Source organism: Castor canadensis, chromosome 12, assembly GCF_047511655.1.
Source record: "Castor canadensis chromosome 12, mCasCan1.hap1v2, whole genome shotgun sequence".
Classification (NCBI taxonomy): Eukaryota; Metazoa; Chordata; class Mammalia; order Rodentia; family Castoridae; genus Castor; species Castor canadensis.
In genome coordinates this window covers 84,401,695-84,428,061 of record NC_133397.1, presented here as the reverse complement: position 1 = coordinate 84,428,061, position 26,367 = coordinate 84,401,695, and the positions used below count along the sequence as shown (strand labels likewise).

Below are 26,367 nucleotides of genomic sequence, written 5' to 3'. Positions count from 1 at the left end.
TCTTCCTCTCACCCTAGCAGTTGATTTCTTCACATTCCTGCTCTTTCTGGTCAACAAGGCTCCACTAAGCCTCCCTGCTTGAGGTCCAAGTGCAGTGGAGGGGAAGTGAAGTTCACTCAAGAACATAAACCATACCTCCACCCTTTCAGGGCTCGGAACCAGCAGCAGGGAGGCCTTTCAATAGGAAGGCACCAGGTGGAGCTGTTTCTGTGCTCGGTCAGCCTCCATAGCCAGCATCCCCCCACCTGCACCTCTCAGACCACAGCTGTGCTCTTTAAAGGTGAAAAGAAGGACTGGTCTCAGAAATTAAGAAGAGAGGGAAAACAAAGAAAAAAACCTCCTCATGGAAGCTACAAATCCTATATATGCTGCAGTCACTCCGATAGTAACCCTGCCAGATGCATTAATGTTCTTACAGCCTCGGCTTCACATGTCCCTTTAATATGTCTCAGAGGAACATGAACTTAAAAAATGATGTCTTTAAGAAAGCTCTGGGGAGTCTTGCTCCCATTTCCTGCACGGGGAACAGGAAATGCTTCTCTCTCTTCCCCGCCCTGCCCACCCCCCCACCCAGTTTCTCCCCACCTCACCCGGTTTCTCTCCTAATAAGCTTTACTGTTACTTTTACAAAATCTTTGCATCTTACTTAAATTCTTCTGCCACACACCAGAACCAAGGCAATTTTCAGGACCATTTTTTTTTTCCGGTAACATACTTGGTGTCGTGACTCAGATACCACTTGTATCACACTGTGACTTGGATACCAGATGCTACATCTGTTTCATTGAGTTTGAATCCCTCTCTAAGGCTCTCAGAAAACGTCTCCAGCAATCCATGGCCACATCCTGATGGGCAATTCTCACTGGTTCCTGTGCCCCATGATGGCACCTCCCACTATCATGGACCGCTGGACAGACCTGAATACTAAAAGGCAACTTGTCTTCCCCCATGGCCCCAACAGAGCAAGGACCAGAGACTCTTGACTTATGACTACATCCCATTCCAGCAGGAAGCAGCTAAAGACACACTGTGACTCCCCTTTTCCCTAAAAGATTTCAGGGTCTCTAGTCCATGAGTGGGGAATGATAGTTAGATATAAGCAGTGGCCATAGCAGGAGACAGAGAAATTATCTTAGTTTAATAAATATTTAAAGGGCTATTCCCTGACATTGGAACAAGGACAGCCAGAGCAGCTAGCCCCCTCCCATCTTTTAGGTGCTAAAGTTACAGGAACAGGGATACAAAGAGGAGCTACCTACTGCTTTCTTCTTTGAGATGTTAACAAGCTACCAGGATCCTTGGATGGGTGCAGAGTAATGAAAGGGAAGTTCTAAAGCACACCTTTTATCTCCTTGACTTGGGTGGGTTGTGGGTGTGATTTAGGAGGATGATCCCTCCCTCTTTTGTCAGCCATCTCAGCCACCCAGACCCATTATCTTTGACCACATGTATTTTCCCCAGCTCTCCAGTATAAAACTAAGAGTTGGGGACCACCATTTTGAGTTTTTCTCTCATTGCCTGCATGGGAAACAGGAAATGCTTCTCTTTTCTCCACCCCCCTCCCCCACTATTCCTCTCCTAATAAACTTTACTCCTACTTTTACTTTAAAAAAAATAAAAGAAGAAAGCAAGCTTTGGGGCTATAAATCCTAAACTCTTAATGAAAAATAGAGTAGCCTTTATTATCAAGAAGAAAACAGGGCTTCCTTGCCCCTCTCCTTAACTATGCCAACCCCTACTGTGCCAGACCCAGGTTGACAGCATGGAGTCCTGCCCAGGTCACTCACAGGAGTTCTGCTACAAAAAGGAAAGAACAACTGCTCTGTTAAGGAGGATCTAGAAACAGCTGCTGGGCAGCAGGTCTCCTGGGAGTCCATCCCATCCTGTGCCAATATGGATCCCAGTGACCGTATTCAAGCCACCACAGCCAAGTCTGGTGGGGGGAGCTAGGGAGGGGCAGGGGACCAGTCATTTTCTTTTGTTCTTTTTCTTTTTTCCTTTTTTTTCTCTTTTTTTTTTTTTGTTTGTTTTTCCAGTACTGAGAGACTGAACCCAAGGCCTCTGGAATGCTAGGGAAGGAAGTGTGGAGTGCTCTGCAGGTTAGGATAGACAGAAGAGGTATCAGGGGGTTGAGGAGAAACCAGGAAATCATAGTTTAGCACAAGGGTAGAAAACAATAGCTCAAGGGTCAAATCCTGTCTGCTACTTGTTTTTGCAAAATGAAATTTTACTGGCACACAGCCTCACACTCATTTGTTTACATACTGTCTATGAGTGCTTTTGTGCCACAGTAGCAGAGTTGAATAGTGCTGTGACAGAGACTATATGGCCCAAAAAGCCTGAAAGATTAACTGACCTCTTTACAGAAAAAGTGGACCACCCCCCTCATCTAGGACAGTAGAGAAATATACTTTGAGTATCAAGCACTATCAATGGTCCCCTGGAGCTCTGTGGCCATGAATTTAGAGACCTACAAGTGTGATTGTGTGTTTTCCTCAGGTTCTATGCCGCTGCCCTGAGAAGTGGCTATAACCGCAGTTGTGATTTTACCAAGTATGACTATGAAGGGACAGGGACCAGAGAGGTCATTTGCTGCTGGCCCTTTCATATCAGTCATAACTAGGCCACTATTGCCAGAAAGCCTCCCCTGGTGTCCAGTACAGCATCCTGCATCTCGCTGTCACAAAGAGGACTGAGGCTCCACATGGCTATGCAGCTGATCCAAATCAGGGGCCCAAGTTCTGAACCTGTAGGGCACAGCACTCTCCATTCGAGCTGCAGCTTGGAATCCCCAGTGGGAAACGTGACAAATGCCAATGCTGGCCCCACTCCCAGATTACACTAATGAACCTCAGGAGGGCTGGTGAACATGCTTCCCCTTTCATGTTTTTCAAAAAGTCCGAGGTATGCCACTAGGATGGAACAAGCTGCAGCCCTGCCCCCTCCCACTCTTGCCCCCAACTCTACAATCTCTTCCCAAACTGTTATCATTTGTCCTACCATAGCTGATTCATCTCTTTTCTGTTCAAAGCATCACAGCTTTGAAGGCATACACATGTGGGGTCTCACTGGCCCTTGAGGCAGCCATGAGTTCTGCACCTGGCCTCAGCTGGACTCACGGTCCCACTGTAAACCATGAAGGCTTACAGACTGTTATCCTTCATGCAAATGATATGCTGTTTCTCCTTCATAAACTTGTCTCACTGGGTTCAGGACCAACAGAACCATCAAAAAAAACGTCACAGGTGCTAGGTCCAGAAATGCCACTCACTATGCAGTATTTACTAGGGTCTGGATTTTGTTCTCTTCCTTTCTTTACTACCTCTCCTGGTGGCACCTTTAATTTTTCTGTTTTCCTTCAGGAATCAAAATTGAAGAACCTAGTGTGTACATTTGTGTGTGTCAGAATAACTGACAATGTAAATTAAAACTATATATATTTTTTTAAATTGAAGTACCTAAAGATCTCACCCTCTTACTATAAAACCTCAACATTTCATGATTAATCCACTAAGATTTACGTAAGGGGGTCACAGTAGTTTATGGTTCTCACTGCATTTGAAAATAAGTTAAGCACTATAATCAATCTATAATCAATAAATACTTTTAAAACTTAGTTTTAGAATTCTACAAAAGTGAGGTTGAACTTCCGGGCAGTTCAACCAGCATGCTGCATTCTAAAACCCCATTTATAAGTTATCCGGGATGTAGGGAATATTTATTTTCATGTAAAATTACCACTAAAGCAGTACTTAAGTTTCCACGCTAACAGGCAGATACCTATTTCAACTCATTTGTCTTTTTCTGCTTTAAAATAAAAGATTATTATAACAAAAGAGAATCAAGTGTGTGTATATGTATATATATAAGAAAATCAACTGTAACCATGTGTAGGGTGTATATGTAAAAAGTTCTGTTACTAAAGGAAAAAGAAGCTTCATATCAAAAACATGGACATTAATTCACAGAGGTCAGAAGAGAATTCTACTCATCCCAAGGGTGGAGGTCACTGATGGTACTAGGTCTTCACTGTACCTGCTCTCCCAACATGGGAGTTGTCACTAACACTGCTGACATGTTCTTATCTCAACTGGTAACCTGGGCAGAGAGAAAAGAGAAAGGGGTTAAATAGTTAGAGAATCATGTGAACAGTGTGGGGAACAGTAAACAGACAAGGGGACACACAGGGCATAGATGGCACAGGCACAGGTGTCTGAGAGGAAAGAAACAATCCTTCCCAGCTACTCTAAAAGAAACTCAGAATTCAGAAGATGAGAGGGTTCCTCAGGACTGTCAGAAAATATACAAACATGAGACAAGTATTTTAAGAGAGATGGAAATAAAACTGTGAGTTCCCATCAAAAAGGACAGACACAGTCTCCTATGGGTCCTCTCCTCTCACTCCTGTGAGTTTGGTAGCTGATATATGTCTGGAAAAGCCCATTTACATAAACATAAGTATAGATTTTATGGACAGAAAGACCTCTGAATCCTGCTCTACCAGTGACCAGCTAGGCAACTTCTCTAAGCCTCTGGTCTTTCTAGAGTTGGACAGAAGCCAGGGCTAAGCCAGGAAGAGAATACATAGGCCACAACAGGAGCTGGGGTAGAGATGAGGCAGGAAGTAAGCTCCACTCTCTAAGCAAGAAAGCCTATTCAGATCCTTCAGGGGCTTGAAAGCCAGCAACTGATAACTTCAGTAACCTACAGCCTACAGTTTGAGGGAGTCTGGTGACCTGTAACCAGCACCTGAGGAGTGAAAGACAAAAAGGATGAGCTGAAGATACAGAATAGATTCAAGAACATGAACTTCTATGAATTTTCATCAGTCTATTTATAATATATAAATATAGACAAGTTTATAAAATATATATATTTACATATTCAGATTATTTTTCTTCCACTATTTTTTTCTAGTTCAAAACTGTGTGACAATCTTTTAAAATCTTTGTCTCACCTCAAAGGGCAGGAATTTTGTGTTTTATCTGCAACTCTTTTCCTTTTGCCTGCAAGACTACCTGGCAGAGTAAGTATTCAATAAATAAATCCACTGTTCCCACACCCTCCCAATTCACTATTTCTTTTAGAAAGAAACACATTCTACCCTGTAAGTCACTGGCCTTGCCCATGTGATTTCTCTTTGACTGGGACCAAAAACTCACACTACATGAGAACACAGCGTAACAGACCTTTGCTGGGCCACCCACACCAGGCCATTTCAACCCATATGATCCCATCTAATTTTCACCATGGCCCACGGGTTGTTCTATCATCAATGTATAAATTGAGAGAAGGAAGCTTCCCATGGCCACTAAGCCATGGTGAAACTACAATTTGCTCATTCAACAAATGTGTCCCTAGCAAGGATCAGTTAGGTGTTAACTTGACCTTAAAACTCACTTTTTTCAAAATCAGTATAACAACACAGGAAAATGAGAGGACTCAGAACATCAAAATAGCCCCTACCCAAAAGGCAAAGAAAGAGCCATGACTATCACTCAGCCTCCCCAAGCTTTGGCTTTCTTGTTATGCCCACTGATTGTTGAACAGTTCAGTCCTCCTAAGGCTACTGTGAGATGTGTTAAGTCAAATAATAGTCCTGCTACAAAAAAAAAAAAAGGGGGGGGTTCACCTTCTAATCCTTGGAATCTGTGAGTATACCATTTTATGGCAAAGACTATCCAAGTAGACGTCACAAAGAAAAAATGCTAGGCAGCTGACTTAGAAGATGAAGGAAGCAGACCATGAGCTAAGGAATATGGAAAGCTACCAGAAGCCAGAAAAGGCAAGGCATGGGCTTTCCCCTACAGAGGACCAAAGGGAGCATGGCTACACTGACACCTTGATTCAACTATAAATACTGATTATGGACTTCTGCCTCCAGAACAATGAGAGGATACATTTCTGTTGTTTTAAACCACCACATCTGATATAGCAGCTACAGGGAACTAATACAGGGGAATAAATGGGAAATGGATATCCAGCCATCAGCATACTGTCTAGCACCTGGTAGGGATACAAGAAATCACAACTGGTGAAGGATAGGTCCTGCCACACTCCCTGGATTACCAGCCCATCACCAGCTGTATGAATACAGCCTTTTGTTGTATAAATCCTCTGTACCCTGCTCACAAAAGCTCCTTCATGTAGCTTATCTCACTTGATTGTGTCCTAAAAAGAGGCATTCCCAAGGAGGCCCAAGGACTCTTAACTCATTCCAAATAAGTACAATGTTGCATAGGCATTTGTCTTAAACATCCAGTTCAATTAATTCCAATAGTTCCTAGGATGCCTGTGCTGAGATCTCATGGAGCAGATCCTCCTGATCTCCGACATAACAGATTGTGACCACAAACCCCTCACCTGAATAAACACAGTCCAAGTCCTTCTCTCAGCCATAGGCCCTGCAGATGCCAAGGGAGAAGCTGGTGTCTGACTTCCCTGATGTGGTACCTGAGAGCTCTCTCCCAACAGAGACCACATGGGATAAAGGCAAGCTGGCAAAAAAAAAAGTCAGGGTTGACTATTATTTGACCCTCCAAACTGCTTCTTAGCATCTTTTAATGCAAAGAGCTTCCCTGCCTCTTCTAAACTCCCTTCTTTTGAAGTATTCAGTTCTTGTTCTGTGTACCAGCCCCCACTCTCCATTTTCCTTAAGGGGTGAGTCAAGTGTTGAAACGCACTATGTGCAATAATTCTACTTCCTCCCTTGTTCTCAGTCTCCTTTGTGCAGACTACAGACTCAGCTTCCTCTGGGTTGCTTCAAGGATGAGGCATCATGATCCTAATAGCTCTTCTGTTCTCCCCTTTGCCCCCATTGGTTTCCGAGTCATGGATGCACTGTTCCAAGGGCCCTGCCACCCTCACTCCAACCCTCTTCCCCATCCTGTATGCAGTTTGATGACCACTCCTCTGACAGAGCCATGACAGCTCTCAGCCACAAAGAGCCCAAAACCTCAAGAGTATTCTATAGGAAAATGAACAGAAATAAGCAAACTGTTCCCTTCCTGAAATCTATCATCTGCAGGCCTTTTGCCAGGGCTGGATTTACTCAGTGAAGACCTTGTGCTGCAATTAAGCCGATACTCCCAGAGCAGGAAATATGCACATGGAGTGAGCCAGGGCCAGGGCAAGAGCTGCCTCAATGTTTTTTGGCCACTGGCACTGAATACAGCAGACCCTGAAGAGCTAATGTCTGAAGTCTGCCAGACATTCACTTGCCCCAGATGCTCATGGCATCAATCTGCCTGGAAGCAGTCTCAGAGACACACCTGTGAGCTCTCTTCAGCTGTTTATCACATCCTGCTCTCTGGTATATCCACAGGGTCAGCTCAGCAAGAGTGGTTTCCCTTGTACCCCAAAACTACCAATTAAGCAAGTGGATGAGAATAGGCAGGTGTACTCCCAGGTGCTCATCCACCTCCCAATCTTGAAGGCAAACCTCACAGAGATCCTCTGTTTCCACCTGTGATAAACTTATTGCCATGCCATCTTAGAGATGCAGAAGCTAAAGTCGACCATCCCACATGGCTATATAAATGCCCTTTGCCCAAGTTTTCCTTTCCCTCCCAGGCACTGGTTGTACCAGCTGGAGTGGCTGATAGGCTAACAAGACATAGCCAAAACCAGCCTCAGCAAGACAGCTGGTACATTACTGGTCCTGGCTGTCAAAGAGGTCCCTTCAGAACCATCTGCCCTCACACCGCAGCCAGCCAGAACAAAGTGTCTCAGAGTCACTGTTCTTAAAGCTGGGCTCAAAGGCAGCCTTGACAAGCCTCATTCAGGATGCTACAGGTTAGTTTTAAAGGTCCATGTGCAACTAGAAGGCAATATTTTAAAGATGTATATCTTACAAATAATATCTAACCATTAACTGCCCCCTAGCACTCAAAAAGTCACAAGCAAGTTCATAATTAAAATAAATGGGGAGGAGCTTCCACATGTCATCTAAGTCCACACTCTCCTTCCAGCCAGAGTGATACTCAATCCTGCCAGGGCCCAGGCCCCACAGCAAGGGAGGAGAGAACAGGAGGCAGCATCTTTCAAAAAAAGCTAACACACTGGTGCCACGCACAGGCTGGAAAGAGCCTAACATGTACCCAGAAAGCACTGTGTGAGGCACCTACGGCACAGCCTGGCAATGGGGTGGCATACAGATGAACAAAATAATACAAAACTCTTTATGTTCCAATGATACACGGTAAGGGAGAAGGGCATGTGCACAGCAAGTGTACGGGATGACACCATTGAGTGTGAAAAAATATTTAATATATGCATATGTGTGTTGATGGCATATGCACATGGTACTAGCATCTCCAGGGATGGGATCTGGATGGCTGGAGGATAGGGAAGGAGACAGACTACATCACACATTCTGCTATACATTACAATGTTTAAGCCATGAAAATGCTTTCCAGTTGAAAAACTCAAAACAGAATGTCATCAAATTTGTCAAATCAGGCTAAGTACAGGAAGGTTTTAAGAACTCCCACCAAGTGACATTAGTGCAACGTCACTAATGAGAGGGCAGAGGATTTCAACAGGCCCTTTTCTGGGGCAATGACACTCTCCCCATCATCCCCATGAGGGAATCAAAGAGAGGGTGATGCCCATTGCTGGTGATAAATGCATCACCTCACCACTGACAGCATCCCTTGCTCTTTGCCCTTCACTTCTCCCTTCTCCAGTATGGCTCCTTCCACTGTTGTCATTCCCCTGCTAAGTCACCACATTAGATGCATAGTGAAGTCCATGCACCAAGTGACACAGTCCTGACATTTTAGAAATGAAGGGAGGCTTAGCAGAATCACAGGCCAACCCCTGTGACCTCATAATCTCTCACTACCAAACTACTCCTCACAGCCACTGATTGCACTGCATAGAGATCCCAGGAGGTCACAGGAAAAGCAAGGCTACTAAAAGGTGGGGCCCCCTGAGACTGCCCTGTCAACTATTTCACTGGGAGGACAGTCTTGAGGCAGTTAGGAACCCAGACTTCTGGGGCTCTTTATACCCCAGAGTTTCTTCTTTCTCACAGTTGGCAGTGTTTCACAGGTGGCTTGGAGGGGTTTATATTATTCTTCCCCAGTAATGGGTTTCATTTCTATCATTTCACAGACATGGCTTCACCTCTGCACTGTTGGCACTTGGGATGCCCTATATGTAGCTTGGCACGGTGGTAAGTCTCATCAGGACCCACTCACACAGGGCTCAGTGTACTGCAGTGCCCACACCTACAGGAGTGACCCTGGAAGACCAAAAACCATGAACATATCTATTAATTTTTTTCTTTGAGATACAGTTATATGAAGAATTAGTACAATCCAAGAAAGAATCTCCTCAAGCCTTTTGTCACTTAAAATAGTAAGGATACATACAAAAACAGAATTTAAAAGTTTAAAAAAAAAAAAAGTCTGAAGACCCTCCAGTTTGTGATAAATGAAGTCACAAACCTTGCAGTCTTGACAAGCCTGGGTGCCCTGGTCCTGCCTCTTCAGAGCCTCTTTTCCCATGTGTCCTTTTTCTCACTCCTCTTAAAACTCCCAGCTTGAGCCACTGTTCCTCTTCACACAGAACTCATCCTTCCTTGAGGCCCTGATGCTTCCTCAAAGCCATGAGAGAAAAAAGCTGCCTCTTTCCTTGTGTCCTTACCTGCTGGACCTTTTTTGCCCCTGGTACTGGAGCTTGAACTCAGGGCCTTCACCTTGAGCCACTCTGCCAGTCCTTTTTGTGATGGGTATTTTCAAGATAGGGTCTTGAGAACTATTTGCCTAAGTTGGCTTTCAACCACGATCCTTCTGATCTCTGTCTCCTGAGTAGCTAGGATCACAGGGTGTGAGCCCCCAGCGCCTGGCATGTCTTATCTTTTAGTGCTTGTATATATTTGCATAAATACATGTACATGGGGTGAACTTTACTCTAAATTGATTAAATTTTAAAAGCAAAATTAAAACAAGATGGCCAGTCCTAAGAAATAGCACCTTCTGACCCAAAGAAGCAGAAGCAGCCCCCAGGATCTAGACAGATGGATGAGAAGGCTCATGTGTCAAGGTCACAAACAGTCACTGCTGAGAATAGGCTTCTGCCTGTGACAAGTACTGTGGGACAAGATGAAGGTTTTGGTTTCAGCCTAAGAATTCAGGGGGTCAACAGCTGTGCACCATTCTGGTCTCAGTTCCTTCTCCTCAGGTAGGCTGAACCCCAGCTCGACCTCCAGGAAGCAGCTATCTTCCCAGAGAGGACAAGATTTTTCTTGCTACTTATAACAATAATAGAATGATTTGTTCATTCATTCACTCAATAAACATTGATTTCTACACCCATTTTATGCCAGGCACTGTGGGGCACTCGAGATACAAGAAAAACTGGGCTATTGTCCCTACTCTGAAGAACACTTAAGTCTTAGGCAACCCCAGATCAGCAATGTTCACAGGGCATGTCCCCAGAGAGCTCTGGCAATCTTCATGCTTGTGAATGCCATTGTGGGCCACCATGATGCCCCCTCCATGAAACGCAGTAAGACACTGCAGGAGTTACTGTGAGGGAATCACACACCAGGAGGAGCAGGTAAGACAGCCACCCAAGCCTGAGCACTTTGTCTACCAGCCATTCAGGGAGCCTCTGGCAGAGTGATTTATCTTTTGTCTGCCCAGCACTGACCCTCTAATCTCCTAATGACAGTTCCCTGAAACCCACTAGCAGAACTGTGCCACCCACACTCTCAGGTCACTCCACTGGAGTTCAAAGGAGTAGGCAGGAGACTCAGGTTAGGGATTCAGAGTACTGATTTTACCAACAGCTGAGACTGCTAGGTTAGGGGCAGTCAGTGTGACTCCTTCCCCTGGACTAGTCCAGATCTGCACCATTCGGCATGTCCGCCAAAAGAGCATGGTTCCTGCCTAAGCACTCTATACAATCTTGACCTGGTATCATTTTCTGTGCCCTGTGAATGTTCCCATCATACTTGTAGCAAATGTGAAAATTCATTAAGAACCAAGAGCTTCAGTAATCTAGGCCTGTGGTGATTGCCATCTTGAACTTAGATGCTTCCTAAAGGCCAACTATACTAGCCCTAGCCTAGACAGTTAAGATCTGTCTGAAATCCACCACTCAACCCAGGAATTCCTTCCCTTCTGGAGACACCCCACAGATCCAGAAACACCAAGAGAGTTCATGGTAAAAAGTAGCTCTGGTCTAAGAGCCTGGCACTGGCTCTGAAAATTTAGAATTCTACCATTTCCATTCTTCAAATGAGGAAATAAAGGAAAAAGTGATTTATTGACCTCTTTCAAACTCAAGCAAGAAAGCACATGTAGAAGTGAGAAAAGAATTTTTAGTTAGTTGCCTAACCCAACCATTAGGCCAGAGAAACTTCTCCAACATTTTCCTACCAAGTACAAAGGCCCATTTTCCAAAAAAAGATAACTTGCAAAGAAGACATAACTAGTTATGTTTAATATCATTTCTCCTCCACTTCCCCCTTAGTAACAGATAAAGAACTCTGACTTGTAGCTGGAACAGGTCTATTCCCCTCCCTTACAGCTAGGTGTGGCCAGGGATTCAGTTATTATCACTGAGATGTGAACCTGAAGTTTTGCAAGGAGCTCTCAGGAAGTTTGCCTTCCTCAAGCCTGGTGTTTTGAATGATACTTTTATCATAACCATCATCACTTTGTGATGCTGAGGATCAAATTCCAGGGCTTCATGCCTGCTAGACAAATGTTCTGCCACTGAACTACACCTCCAGCCCTAGCTGGTGCTTGGAATACCCACAAACTGGCTATTCATCATCCAGGAAATGAGGCCCTGAGTCTTGCTCTAGAAATGGCAGGGTGTAAGATCCGACTGCTCATCTCCAGACCTTAGTACAGAAAGACAAATAAAGTCTATCTTACCAATAAATGTCTATCTTGACTAAGTTTCTTTTCTTCAGATCTTGTTGTTATATACAGTTATATCTAATACCAACAATCTTGCCATTCCTCACTTCTATCCAATAGCACAGAATATGAGCTTACTAGAATGCTGAGAACTTGGGGTAAGGAAAGATACTACTTTAGATTTAAGTTTGATAATAGTCACATGTTTCCAGAAAGTGTTCAAATAAAACATTTTCAAATTTACCCTGGGCTCCAGACTAGGGTGAGTGTGTTCTCATGAGACCTTTTAAACATAACAAGATTCATTGGGTTATAGAGTTACTTTATAAAACAGTTTCTCCCTAATATAACCAACAGTTATAATTCTAAAAAAGCTACCAATCCTATTTCTGGCCTGCCTGGGTAGCAAGTGCAAACAGCTTTCATATACCAGATTCCTATTTACTGCCCCAAACACCTAATAGCTTGGCTTGTATATTTAGTGTAGACAAATCTACATTATGAGGTAAAAATAACCCATTTTCAGTACAATTAGTCGACTAAGTTAGGTTCACAGTCTAAACCATGGGTTGCTAGTTGCTAGGACAAACACTGGTATAAGTGCACAGTTTTCAAAACAGTCTACCTGTAAGTATGTAACACAGGTCAAACCTTGTGATGCCCAGGTTCCAAGAAATGACACAGCAATTACTACCCTGGAATTTGATCATCTCATCTAATCCTGCTTGAAATGGGTCATAACCACTATTGCAGGGGCTGAGACTGTGTAGGCAGCTGTAAGGAAGACAAACCTACAGACAGGGTGGCCCAGCTCCCTGACAGCATCAGGGCTGGGGGACAGACAAATCCCCAATGCAAAAGGCCAATATTACCCATGGGAGAAACTAAGATTAACTTTAAAACATGGATGCTTCTTACCAATCAAGTTGGTACCAGGGCCATTTCCAGTGGAACTGCTGCCACATTAGGAATCCCTTCTCTTTAAGCCAAGTAACTACCCCTACAACAGGCCTCACTACTTCACAACCACCCACTGGCTTTTCTTCTCTCTTTGACCAAACATTAATATCTATCTTGGTAAAGATATTTAACAAATTAAAGAAAGATTATATAATAAAGGTGGCTCAAAACAAAAGATCTTCCTCCCCCATACATGTGTCTCAGGGAATGACCATCTTGACACTGACTATTTGCAATCACTTGTACTATCAAGTAAGACAAGCCCTGACCTTGTGGCTCTGTAGTGTTTCAGAAGAAAGGCATGCGACTGAAGAACGTGAATGCTTTTAGCCATGTCAGCATCCATGAAATATGTTCAGAGTTTAAGGACTCTTCCTGAAGGGACAGTACTCATATAGTTGTATCTACTTGAAGATTTTGTTTCCTTTTAATCAGTTTATGCTTTAACTGTTAACTTTAAACCCATCTATCCTTTTTGCAACAAGTCAAACATGGCTAATAGGAAATAAAATACGTCACCAAAATACCAATAGCCTTTTTCACAGAAATTGAAAAAACACTCCTAAAATTTGTGTGAAACCACAAAAGATCCCAAATAGCTAGCAATCTTGAGCAAAAAACTTGGCAATATTACAATACCTGACTTCAAAACATATTGCAAAGCTATAGAAACCAAAACAGCATGGTACTGCCATAAAAATACACACAGAGACAGATGGAAGAGAATAGAAAACCAAGGAAAAAACCCACATATTTCCAGTCAACTGATTTTCTGCAAAGTCAGTAAGAACATAACTGGAGAAAGTCTTGTCAACAAATGGTGCTGGGAAAAAATGATTAAATATATCTGGCATTTGGAAACAAGGGAAACACTCATAAGGTAAATTTGAGCCAATCCCACAACATACTTTTACACCATAAATATCCCCGATGTTACAGTACTTATTGCACCTGTTATCACATGTATAGATTGTATACTGCCCTTTCTTTGCTTTACTTTACTTAAAAACTTTCTTGTCCTCCCCCCATAAAAAAAACATGATGTTGGAAAAACTGGATATCCATATTCAGAGGAAAAAGATCTAGGCCTCTATCTCACACTGTATAAAAAAAAAATCAACTCAAATAGATAAAAGATTTAAATGTAAAATCCAAAACTATGAAATTACTAGAAGAAAACAGAAAATGCTTTGGGACACTGGTGTCTGGTCAAAGATTTTTTGGATATGACCCCAAAAGCACAAGCAGCAAAAGCAAAAACTGATTAGTGGGATTCCATCAAACCAAAAAGCTTCCACTGAGTAGAGGAAAAAAATCAAGAGTGAAAGGCAACCTACAGAATGGAAGAAAATACCTGCAAACTAGAAGGTATTCAAGAAGGAATGCAAAAGCATAGAATTTTTTTTAATTAAAAAAATGAGCAAACGATCTGAATAGACATTTCTCAAAAGAGGATATATAACTAACCAACAAGCAGATGAAAAAGTGTTCAACATCATTAATCATCAGAAAAATGCATATTAAAACTTCAATGAGGATATCACCTCAACCCAATTAGAACGGCTATTACCAAAAAAAGACAAAAACATGCCTGCAGTTCCAGTACTCAGGAAGCTGAGGCTATGGTGGGAGGATCACTTGAGCCTGGGAGTAAAGACTAGCAAGAGCAACACAGTGAGACCCCCATCTCAGAGGAGTGAGCAGAGGAAGGAAGGGAGAGAAAGGAGATGGGGGGCAGAGGAAGAGAAAGAGAGAGAAACAAATGCTGGCAGATGCAGAGAAAGAACTCTCATATACTGTGAGGATAGCCATTATGGAAAACACCATGAGGGTTCCTCAAACTCTAGAAATAGCTCTACCATATAACCCAGCAATCCCACTACTGAGAATACTTTCAAAGGAACCGAAATCAGTTATGCTGAAGAGACATCTGTACTTGTGTGCCTATTGCAGAACTATTCACAGCAGCCAAGACATGGAATCAACCTGAATATCCACTGACAGATGAATGGATAAAGAAACTGTAGTATGTATACACATGGAATATTATTCAGCCATAAAAAAGATGAATTTCTGTCATTTGCAGCAACATAGTTGGAAATAGAGTACATTATGTCAAATAAAATAAGGCATAAAAAAGTCTAATGAAGCATGTTCTCACTTATATATAGAAGCTAAAAAGTTGATCTCAAAGAAATAGAAAATAGAAGCATTTATCAGAGCCTGGAAAGGGTGGGGGGAGGGAAAATGGAGAGAAGTTGTTTAATGGGTACAGAGGTACAGTTGGATAATTTCTAATGTTCTTTAGCACAGTAGGATAGCTATAGTTGACAACAATTAACCGAATATTTCAAAGTAGCTAGTAGAGAAGACTTTGAATGTTCCCAACACAAAGAAATTATAGATGTCTGAAGTGACAGACCTGCTAATTACCCTGATCTGATCATATTGCGCACTGGGATATATGTTCTGAAATATCAAACTATACACCATGAATATGTACATTTATGTGTCAATTAAAAATAAAAATTTAACGAAAAGGGAAATAAGGTTGGCCAAAACTAAGGGAAAAGCATGTCATAGAGAGAGGTAAGTGAAGAAGTCAGGAAGGGATGTCTGACCATTAGGAAGGAAAGTTCGGACCTGAACCAGAAGATGAACATGAATAAATTATCAGGGGTAATTGTGCTGGAGTGTGTGGTCTCCATCCTCCCATGAAAAAATGATGGCTTTGGACTGCACCTGTAGGGTGCTGGGGGACAATCTGCAAAGGCCTCTGATGGAGGGATGTGGGGATGAGGAGCTGCAGAAGCCAGGGAAAGGCCCTGCATGCTCTACCTGGGCCAAGAAAAGCTTGGTCTGTGATACCCACACAGCTCCCCTCTCCACCGACACCCGTGGGTAACTCCAGGGCCCCTGACACACAGGAATTTCTGCTACTATAGAAAGCTACTGCTGAATCACTGCGGAGAGGAGAGAAAGTGAAAGGAGAAGAGGCAGGATTTCCAAGGCAACAGACGAGGGAAGCAGGACTTCCTTAAATAGGCACTGTGTATGTCAGCCCAATGCCAACCAGATAAGAACAAGCAATGTTTCATCCATGCAGCCCTTAGGCACTATTACATCTCTATTCTCTATCAGAGAGTGTGCTGATGGGTACCGAAATGAAGGAAATCACCTTCTCAACATGAACAGGAAGGAGAAGAGAGAGGTTCAGGTACAACTGCACCAAATCACTGGCAAAGTGGGGGCAAAATCCAAACAAGATTCTAGCCATTCCCTCCCACCTGAGGTGGGCACAGTCTACCAGCAGAGTGCTTCCCCCAAGGCCAACCCACTCGCCTCTCCCTGTCCTCTCCCAAACCAGGGGAATAACTATGTTCGGAAGATTCAGTGGTCCCTTGACATTTCTTGCACCTAAGCCCCTTCTTAATTGGGTTCTATCAATTATTCTGTCTCATCCCTATTATCACCCAAGCATGTGATATAATCATTCCTTTTGACTTTTGTATAGAAATTGACTAAGAAATATGAAAATATTCAACAGTCTGTCACACACAATCACAGGTTTTTACATGCTTAAAAAAAGTGTTAGTAGAAGACAGATGGGTCAGTGACCATCGACTGAAAGCTGGTAGCATGCAGGCTCCTCCCACTTCCTTCTCCCACCCCACCCACATCCTTCCCCCTGACCTTTGCTGGCCATCCAGCTTTCTCAGCACCTCCCACTTCTGCAATATGTTATTTCCTCCAGAGATGCCTTGAGCAGCAGTCAGAGATGGGATGTACTATAGCCCTTTGAGCACATTTTAAAATGGGAGCATTGTGGGGAAAAGTTACCAAGACTGCAAAAATTAAGAGGCCAAAACACTCCCAAGCTACATTGGTCTGCCAGCACTCTGCAAATCAAAGATTTCTCCCACTTATACTAATTCCCTCATCCCCCTGTGAGCCAGGCCCTTTCCCATTTTTTCAACTGACAAAGTTGACTCAGGTTTACATCCAGCCCTTTTTCTTCCTAAAATCCAACTTGTCCTCTCCCTCAAAAAACAGACACCCCTGCTTATGCTTTTTAATAAAAAAAAAACCATAAAAACCAGACTGATCCCTGCATTAAATAATGCATCTTCCTAAAGCAGCTTAGGTCACGCTAAGGTAACTTAGAAGCTGTCATGTCATTGCTGAGGCAAAGGAACTCAGAGGGAATAACAGGCAGCCATGGTTCTGCGGAGGTTCTGCCTCAAACAAGGAGGATCTCTCAATCTTTTTCTGTAGGTAGACAGACCATCCACCTAGTTAGAGAACTTGCAGGTGTCTGACAAATCAACATACTCCCTGTCAGTCTCTGCTGTCTCTCCCAATGCCATTAGGAGGGTCTATCTGACCCAGGTGGCCAAAGACCACAGACAACAAACCACATTAAGAACAATCAAAATTTCTTGATTGCTATCCCTACAGCACAAGCTCCACTGCTCCGAGCCACACTGCTAAAAGGCACCTGTCATCTCAGCTTTATGGTTCTCCACCTGTGGCGGTCATAGGCACCCACATTCTGTCCCCAGGAAAAGACCTCCAGTGTAAGTCCTCTTCACTATAGGTTAGAACCCCCCCTCCCAGCACTCAGCTCTAGGACTTGACCCACAGCAAGAAACATCATTATTACAATACTCAAATTATACCACATGCAAGTAATTAAATGTTTTACAAAAAAATACATACCCTTCCTTTAGTAAACATACTTGGTTTTACTATTTCCAAAAAACTTTTAAAATGCTAGTCATGACCTCAAATTGAACCACTGCCCTTTAAAACACAGCTGTGGACCCTTCTCAGACCTGTCTTCTCCTCAGGTGTACCTCCTTCTCAGCAATTAGTGCTAATGGGGTTAGAGCTCTGTGCTTCAGTATCATTTTTATGTACTGAGATTCAGCTTTAAATCTTAGAAAGTCATGAAAAACTAGAAATACCTCAATTTACAGTGGAGCATTCTGATTTCATTGTGGTGGTGGCTATGTTCCTTTACCAAAACATAAAGTGGGAGCTATACTTGTGAAAGGGAGACACAAAGCAGGTCATACGAGGCATAGCCAGAAAGGGTTACCAACCACCACCAAAAGGCTGTCTTCAGGTTAATTCCCCAAATATTTCTCGAGTCCCTCCTAACTGTATTGTTCTCTCTTTTCCCAAACTGAGTGAGGAGTGACAGATCATGCAAACCCTATGTATCAGAAAACACTCAGAAATGTCTTGGGAAAGTGAGTCAGAAGAGCTAGATCCTCCATGCCAGTCCAGAGGATGCCATGCCTGTTGGGCCAGAGAAAGACTCTGGGGCTGAGGTATTGTCCATGTTACTTCCTTCAGTACCAGGTCCTACAGGGAGAATACACTAGGGCCATACTTAAAACAGCTAGAGAGGCTGTAGGCACAAGGGCCAGGAAACTCAGCTGGACAGATGAACTGGAGCACAAGGCAAAGGAGAGCAAAGTTACCGACAGGTCCTTAAGCACTTGCCAAGCCACTTGATTCACACTGAGGGCTAACCACCCAACATCAACTCTACTTTCTCCCTATTATGTGACCTATCCTCCCTGGGCTTCAGGAAAAAAACAGCCTCATCTCCAGCTGAGAGAGGAGGGATCTTAATTTAAAAGGGGCTAAATCTCAAACCTGACCTTGCTCAGAATCTCCAAAAGGGCTTCTTAAAGCAGATTTCTGGGGCCCACCCCAGAGTTTCTGATTCAGTAGGTTCCACGGGGCCTGAGATAGGGCATTTTTAACAAATTCTCAGGTGTTGCAGATGCTGCTGGTCTGGGGACCACACTTGGAGGAACACTAGCCTAAGCCAATCAGCACGCAGCACTATCAGCCATATTACTAGACCAGGGAAGGCACATGAACCCTTGCTCCCACAAACTGGATGGCAGGACTGGTGCACACTACAACTGGGGATCCAGCTGATGTGTCTGCTTTCCTGCTCCTGTGGGATAGGAGCTAGGAAGCACTACAGCTCCACCGACTTTAATGCCCATCTTGTGACCATGAGGTGACTTGCCCTATAGTGAAACCAGCAGTGATAGCTGCAGACAGGAGAGAAGAATCTAGGTCCTTGATGAAATTGCTCACCTGCTGACATATCTCAGTTCTCTGAGATGATAAATGTCATTGTTTACTTGGCAGCCAAAAGCATCCTAACCACAGTCCAGGGGAAATTTGAACTTGGAATCCCTGATTCCTAATAGGATCCTGTTCCCTAGAAACACCCACTTGCTTAAATATACTTCCTTCATATTTCCAGAATTTATATACCTGGGTCATTAAAAAAAAAAAAATCCAAGTAAGGAGCCAGGCACCAGTGGCTCTCACGCCTATAATACTAACTACTCAGGAGGCACAGATCAGGAAGATCGTGGTTTAAGCCAGCCAAGGCAAATAGTTTCACGAGACCCTATCTCAAAAAACACTTCATGGGCTGGTGGAGTGGCTCAAGTAGTAGAGCATCTGCCTAGCAAGCGTGAGGGCCTGAGTTCAAACCCCAGTACCACCGGGGGAAAAAAAAAAAAAAACACTTCATAAAAATAGGGCTGGTGGAGTAGCTCAAAGTGAAGCCCCAGTTCCACAAAAAAAAAAAAAAAAAATCCAAGTTATGGATTTGCAAATACATTGTTTAAAATGCAAGCAACACAGGAGAGGCAAAGAAAAGCAGTCCATATCCTAGAATGGATTAATTTGATCAGACAGCTTCTGTAGCATCTCATACCAGTTACACAAGGGCTTTGGTCAGGATTGGGGGAAGAAGGAAGGCAGAGGACTTTCAGGAGACCTCAGAATCCTACTTGGTAAGGTAAAACAAGAGGGGCACTGCAGGGTCTGAGGTCAGGAGAATTACCAGGTGTGTGTGAGGAAAAGACTAACAGAGTCCCAGAAAGGGGACTAGGAGAGGGTGAAATGCTTTCTGCCTCCAGAGTCCCCACCCCTCTTCCTGGAGGCCAGAAAGACACCCCTGTCTTCCTAACACAATTCCAGAACATGAACACCTCATCTTTATCATGAAGTGATAGATGATCCCCTAATATCCCGTCCACACACATTTATTTGTCTTCCTGCTTCTAAGGCCCCACCAGCAGAACCTCACTGAATATATTCCACATTAAAAGGCCTACAGTCTCACACCTGTCCCACGTCAGGGCTATGGGCAAACGCTAGGAAACAGCTGGCCTGGCTGATGGGCACAGGCCTGACAGCCATGACAGGGCATGAGGAAGGTGTGTGCAGAGACCAGAAAGTGAAGATGAGCACACAAAACTTGGGTCCTGGCTTCCTAACCCCCAGAAAGGGATGGTTAAGAGATTAAACATGTAGAGAAAAGGCTGACCTAATCAAAGTTCCACAAGGACCCGATGTGCTCTAAACATCAACTCATCGTAAGGGCTCAGGTTCCTGCAATTACTAGGCACCAGTGGCTGCTCCAACCAAGCACATAAGGGGTATAAAATCATTTCATACCATGACAAGCCCCAATGACTGCTGCTACCATCAGCCCAGTTTTGCAGATGAGAAAACTGGGCACAGAAACATTAAACTAAATATTTGTCCAAGGTTACAAAACTACTTGGAGGCTCTCAGAAAGTTAAGCTCCATATTCTAGGTCTAGAGATAAATTCAATGCTTTTGAAAGGTGTGTATGCTCAGCACACAGGACTGAGTTCCTGATTTATGAAGCAAAATCCTGAAAAAAAGAAATTATTGACATTGAAGAGTCTAAATAATTAATTACCAGCCTTACCATGATGCATAGAGTAAAGCATTTATTTTAAAATCCTGTGAAGGAAGTTAAATGATTCAACGGAAATGGCACTAGATCCAGACAGACCTGGGTTTGAATCCAAGGTGGCTTTTTTCTACTACTGACAGGTGCATGCCTCACCTCTGCTTCCTCCTCAATGCTACAGCTCGCCTTTTAACAGTACTTCTCAGAGGATGCCAGGGAGACCTAGCCTGGGTCTAGTATGTAGGGGGTGCTCAGAAAAGGTTAAGTTTCTTCTGCTTTAGGATAAAAAAAAAAAAAATCACCAGGTGTAAAAGAACCTTCTCAGGCAGCCAAGAATAAAGACCAAAGTTACAATAACTTCTCCAGTAACATAAAGAACCTAATAAGAAAAAACTAGTAAAGGATAGGAATAGGCAATTCACAGGAGCTAAAATATAAGCTAGCATGAAAAGGTCTTCAATTCTTTTGGCAATTTGGGAAATGTAATTAAAACAATGCTTCTTTGCCCTTAGATTAACAAAATTAACAAAATGCATTCTCTTCAATGTTGGCCGAGTCAACCAGAAACAGGCACTTTCACTCACTAATAGAAAAAGTACAAACTGATAAAGCCTCTTGGAGGAGCAATTTGGTAAAACTCTCAATTTAAAATTACTCCTTGTCCCAGAAATTCTTCCAGAGATTGAGAAAACTGAAGTATGAGTATTAACAGTGATGTGGTTGCAGATTCCTCGCTGTTTTTAGAGCAGAAAATTGGAAATGACAACCTAAATGTCCATCAGTAACAGATGGTTAAAATTATGGCACATCCAATGCTCTGAAATATAGACTGCCTTCCCCAAAAGGGGTAATCTTATCATGTTAATGCATACAGGTCTCCAGGACACAGAATTAAGTTTGAAAAGCGAATTACAGAAAATTTTGTACAATGTGACTACTTACATTTACAATGAGAACTTCTGACCACTGAAAACGTCCAGAAGCAATGACACAAGGACTAGAGATGTAGCTCAGTAGCAGAACACTTGCTTTAACATGTGTTAAGCCCTGGGTTCAATCCCCAGCATCACACACACACACACAAAGTAGAAGCAATGACACTTCAGTAGCAGTCAGCACACCTAATGTCCACATCTTGGTTTCTACTACTCTCTCTCCCCCCTTCCCCCCCCCCACCAAAAAGAACTAGGACTCTGGAGAAATGGCTGATTCCAGGGCTGAGGCAAAGAAAGTACAGGCCAAGTCTTGCAGATTTTGTACCAAAAAGAATGACAGGAACATGTCAAAAGGACCTAGGAGCCAGCTGGAAGTGGCTCCCACTGACCAAATCTGAGAAATTTAAGCAATAAAATGAGACATGAGAGTAACAGACTAGAATCTATTGAATAAAGCAAGAATTCATGAATCCAGAGTTGTAAATCAAAAATTAAATAAATATGGGAGAAAGAAAAGTTCTTCTTTTCATTACAATTCCAACTAATAAATGTAGGAAATACAGAATTAGAAAATCACCATCTGTCAGGTCTCTCAATGATTGAGAAAAGAAGCATCAATGGACTCTAAAACTAGTGGCTAAGCGGAGGAGCAACATTGTACTTACAAAGTCTCAAAATTTTTCCCTGTAAAATACATATCAATTACAAAGGGAAAATGCAACTTTTCAAGGAGGGAGACACCATCCTCATCAAAGTTAAGGTGAGTGAATGAGACTATGGACCACATGTTCCTCCCAAGGAGACATGCTAACAAGACTGCAGCATCAAGCCTGTGCTACTCCTGCCAGAGTGCATAACCTGAAACTAATCATGAGGAAACCCAAATTGAGAGACATTACATAAAGTCAGCAGTCTTCAAATGTCAATGTTATGAAATACAAAGACTTAGGAACTGTTCCAGATTAAAGGAGACTACAGAGATGGAACAACTCAATGCAACAAATGAACTGGTTTTTCTTTTGCTCTAAAAGATATTACTGAGGCAACTGGCAAGATCTGAATAAGGACTGTACTTTAAATAACAGCACTGCATCAACATTAATTTCCTAATTTTTAATTATTATATTGTTATGCAAGAGAATGCTGTATTTTAGAAAATACATGAAGTATTTAGACTTAAAAGGTCATTGAATCTACAAGTTATTATTAAATTGTCATCTAAACAAATCAAGCATAAATGTAAGTATAAAGGAAATGTAGCAAAATGTCAACATTAGAAGAATCTGCATGAAAGGTATCTGGGAATTCTTTATTCTTGCAACTTTTCTGTGAGTCTGAAAAAATATCAAATTATAAAGAAATTAAGAGAGGTGCACATATGCATAAAAATAGAAATTAATTCCGAAGGATTAAGTTCATGATGGCATTTTCCTTAAAGGCAGGGAAAGACAGGCAAAATGAAGCAACCCTGCAAGGGTTGGTCTCCACAAAATATGCTCTCCTCACAGAGCTTCTGCTCCAGAACAATGCAAAAAGATGTTTTGAAGCATCTCTTAAAACCACCTCATTAATCAAGTTCTACAAAAGCAACAATGAAATAATTAAGCCTTCTTTGTTACGGATTTGTGCTATTTTTTCCTCAGTGAAAGTCAAAGCTTCTGACACCATAACTAGTTGGTGACGGTGTGGGAACTTTTCTGGAATATGTAAGTCAAAAAGGAATTTTTTCATTAAGAAGTATACACAGGATAAAATAGTCTTGGTGGAAAGTCTGCTTCTCCACTCTGCCCAACTGAATTCTTGAGATGCTAAGTCACAGTGTGGGGAAGAGGTTAGTTGGTCCCACAGTGCCTTCCCAGGTCATTCCTATGGTGCATTCATAGAGATGCTGGCTGAGAATGTGTACAGGTAGGCACGCAGATAGAGACTTAGAGGGCCAATAGTTCTCTACACATCCCACTTCTCTGGTAATCTACCATTTACAAAATGCTTTCTTGAGTATTATTTTATTTCATCAGTGCCTTAAAGTGTTATTTAAAAACTCTAATATTAATTTTAACAACAATACTACAAAATATCTAGCTTTCAAAATAATGGAATAAACTATAACGTCTGCTCTGGGCTCTGAATCTCCTTGGGAGACAGGGCTTACCTAAGCAGATAAATACTTTGAGATAGAAGATGCCAAGTGAAAAGTTAGTAGATAGGTAACATAACTAGGTAAATATGATAAATTTATATCGCAGAGCTCAGCAGAAATATGGCCCTTTCTTTTTGAGTTTATCCAGTATCCATTCCTTGAAGAGCAGTCTTTGAGCTAAATCCTCCCAGTGACTTTGGCTTGTTACTGCAGAGCAAGTTAACAAGACACTACAGGGAACAAGGCCTTCTGAAGCTCCCTTTCACATGCAATGTCACCCCTGAGACGACATCACTGTCTCTCGACACCACCACTCCAACAGAACCACCATGCTCACCTCACACGTGCACCAGTTCTCTTAAAAGAAGCCAGTGAACTGAATCTTCCAGGACGAAACATTCTGGCAAACAACCTCCAAAATAAAGATCCTAGCTTAGATCCAAAAATAAAATTCCTGTTAAAGACTGTTTTCAACCAAAGAAAAATTAGGCTAAATTCTAGGACAACTTGTAACTAACTATTCAGTGTGCACTAACCAATACCAACGGCATCTAGATTTCAAAACATACTCAGTGAAGGACGTTCCGTTCTCACCTTTTAACATTGAGAAACAGAGTTACCAAGTGGCAGAACCAGAATTCACACCCAGGTCGGCCTGCTCTGTCCCCCAACCCACAGGTGTCCTCCATAGCGCACATACAACCCACTGTGAACTGGGGATGAACCAGCCAGAATTTCACTGAAACATCCCACCAGCCACCTCCTCCACATTTTCTTGGTTCAGATGCCAATTGGATAGGTGACAAACCACATTCTACTCTTAGGCAGATTCCCAACACAAAACGCATTCGGAGGCAAAGCAAAAGACAAGAAAATGGGCTTTGCAACTGCTTGTTGTACTTCCTTCTTACCCAGAGGAATATTTTCATGATCTGTCAACTCCAAGCAAGAGGAACCCATCATTATGTAATGTCAGAGGGTAGCCGACAAGGGGCAGGGAAGTGGAGCCCATCAACTCCCCCTTCCTTCTCCCACAAAGATACAAATTAACGTCTGACATTTTGAGTGTTTCAGTCTTCCATGGCCTACACGTTCATGACTAGCTATTTAGCCACAGATCCCTGCAAATCTCTCAGGCCTCAATTAGCTGACTAGCAAAGCCAAAGAGAAATAAAATATAAAAAGCTAAGATTGGATAAATCTGTCCAGGGTTATGAGCCGGCAGAAAAGGATAAAAGAGTTGCAAGGATGGAGACCGGTTTCTTACATTAAGATGCATGCTTATTTTTACCCAATTATGTTTACACACGAAACACAGCGAGGCCTTCAGCGTCTGGAGTCACTGGATCCAACCCCCGAGACGCACGGGGCAGGTGTCGAGATTCGAGCTCGAGACGCTGCGTCCAGCATCCCGCAGCTCCCGCCAGCACAGGCGGCCGGTCCTCAGGCTAGGGGTCGGCGGGGCTCGGATCGCTCTCCACAGACACGAACCTCTAGGCTGTGCCATTTCCATGACAACCGCAGGCGCCAGCAGATACCAGGACGCGCCCCCGGCGCCAGCATTCCGACCCCGTCACCGGCTTCCTACAGTCGCCGCGCCGCCCGGGCCCGGTCCGACCCGGCCCAACTTACCTGGCGAGCCCTGGCCCGTGGCGCCGGCTGCTCAGCTGTGCCCTGTCCCTCTGGGCCGCGCGCCCGGGCCCCGCCGCAACAGTTTCGCCGCCCAGTCGTGAAGTCTGGCCTGGCTGGAGGGGCTGGTCCTCCTGCCTAGGCCTGCAGCGTCCACACGCTCCACAAACCCGCTGCCCGAGAGCAGCCAGAACCCGGCCGCCGCCGTCGCTCCAGACGCCGCGCACGGCCCCGCCCTAGCCCCGCCCCTCGACGCGCATGCGTATCCGCGCATCCAGAGGGCTTGCGCCCCGTCCCTTGGCTACATCCGCCTGCTCCATCAGCGTTGCTGGGTGTCCCAGCAGCTGGCGCTGGCTCCTGCTGCTGGCTTCCTGCAACATCCCACCCGCTCTTGTCACTGCGTCGCCCGCTTAAACTTCTGGACGGAATGATGGCGTTTTCACCCTCATAAACACTGAGGTGTCTGACACATCCCCAAGGAAGAAGGTCCCTTGGAGGAGTCGCCACCAGGTGCCACGCTCAAGCCATTTGCTGTGGGAACAGCGAGCTTTGGGAGGTGCAGATGTAACCACTCCCTGATGAGCAGGCTAGCCCTCCACCCAGAAACAGGGAAAAAATAAAATCTCAACACTTCGGAAATACAGAGTCAGCAAAAAGCAGAGACTGTAATACCTGAATGTATGTCCTAGAGACCTGTTCTGGCACACGTGCATTTATACATTCCGACGATAGCAATTCCTCACACTTCTCCCCGCAAATTCTATTTTTCCACGGGAAACAAAATAGAAATGTTGGAAGAATTTTTTTTTTTTGCTTTATTTTATTTTGGTTTTTTTGAGACAGGATCTCGCTATGTGACCCAGAATGCCTTAGAACTTGCCATAAAATCCAGGTTGGCCTCAAACTTGCAATCCTCCCACCTCCACCTTTCAAGTGAGAAATTTTTTATTCTAATATGAGTTTAAACCTTAACATTTCTGCGTGGACCGGGGTAAATACTAAATGTATACTAAACATATACATTTATCTTTGAGTGTTTATATTTTATCAGAAAAA

At 43.4% G+C, this 26,367-nt stretch overlaps 1 protein-coding gene across 19 annotated transcripts in view; it reads right to left on the bottom strand.

Moving 5' to 3' along the window:
- Positions 1-25,539, bottom strand: part of Inpp4a (inositol polyphosphate-4-phosphatase type I A) — a 149,208-nt gene extending 123,669 nt beyond the window's left edge. For all 19 annotated transcript variants that reach the window (XM_074050314.1, XM_074050318.1, XM_074050311.1 and 16 more), the window contains exon 1: positions 25,315-25,539. The gene's annotated coding sequence lies outside the window, so the exon portion shown is untranslated. The remainder of the gene's footprint in view (positions 1-25,314) is intronic.
- Between the last annotated feature and the right edge of the window lie 828 nt (positions 25,540-26,367).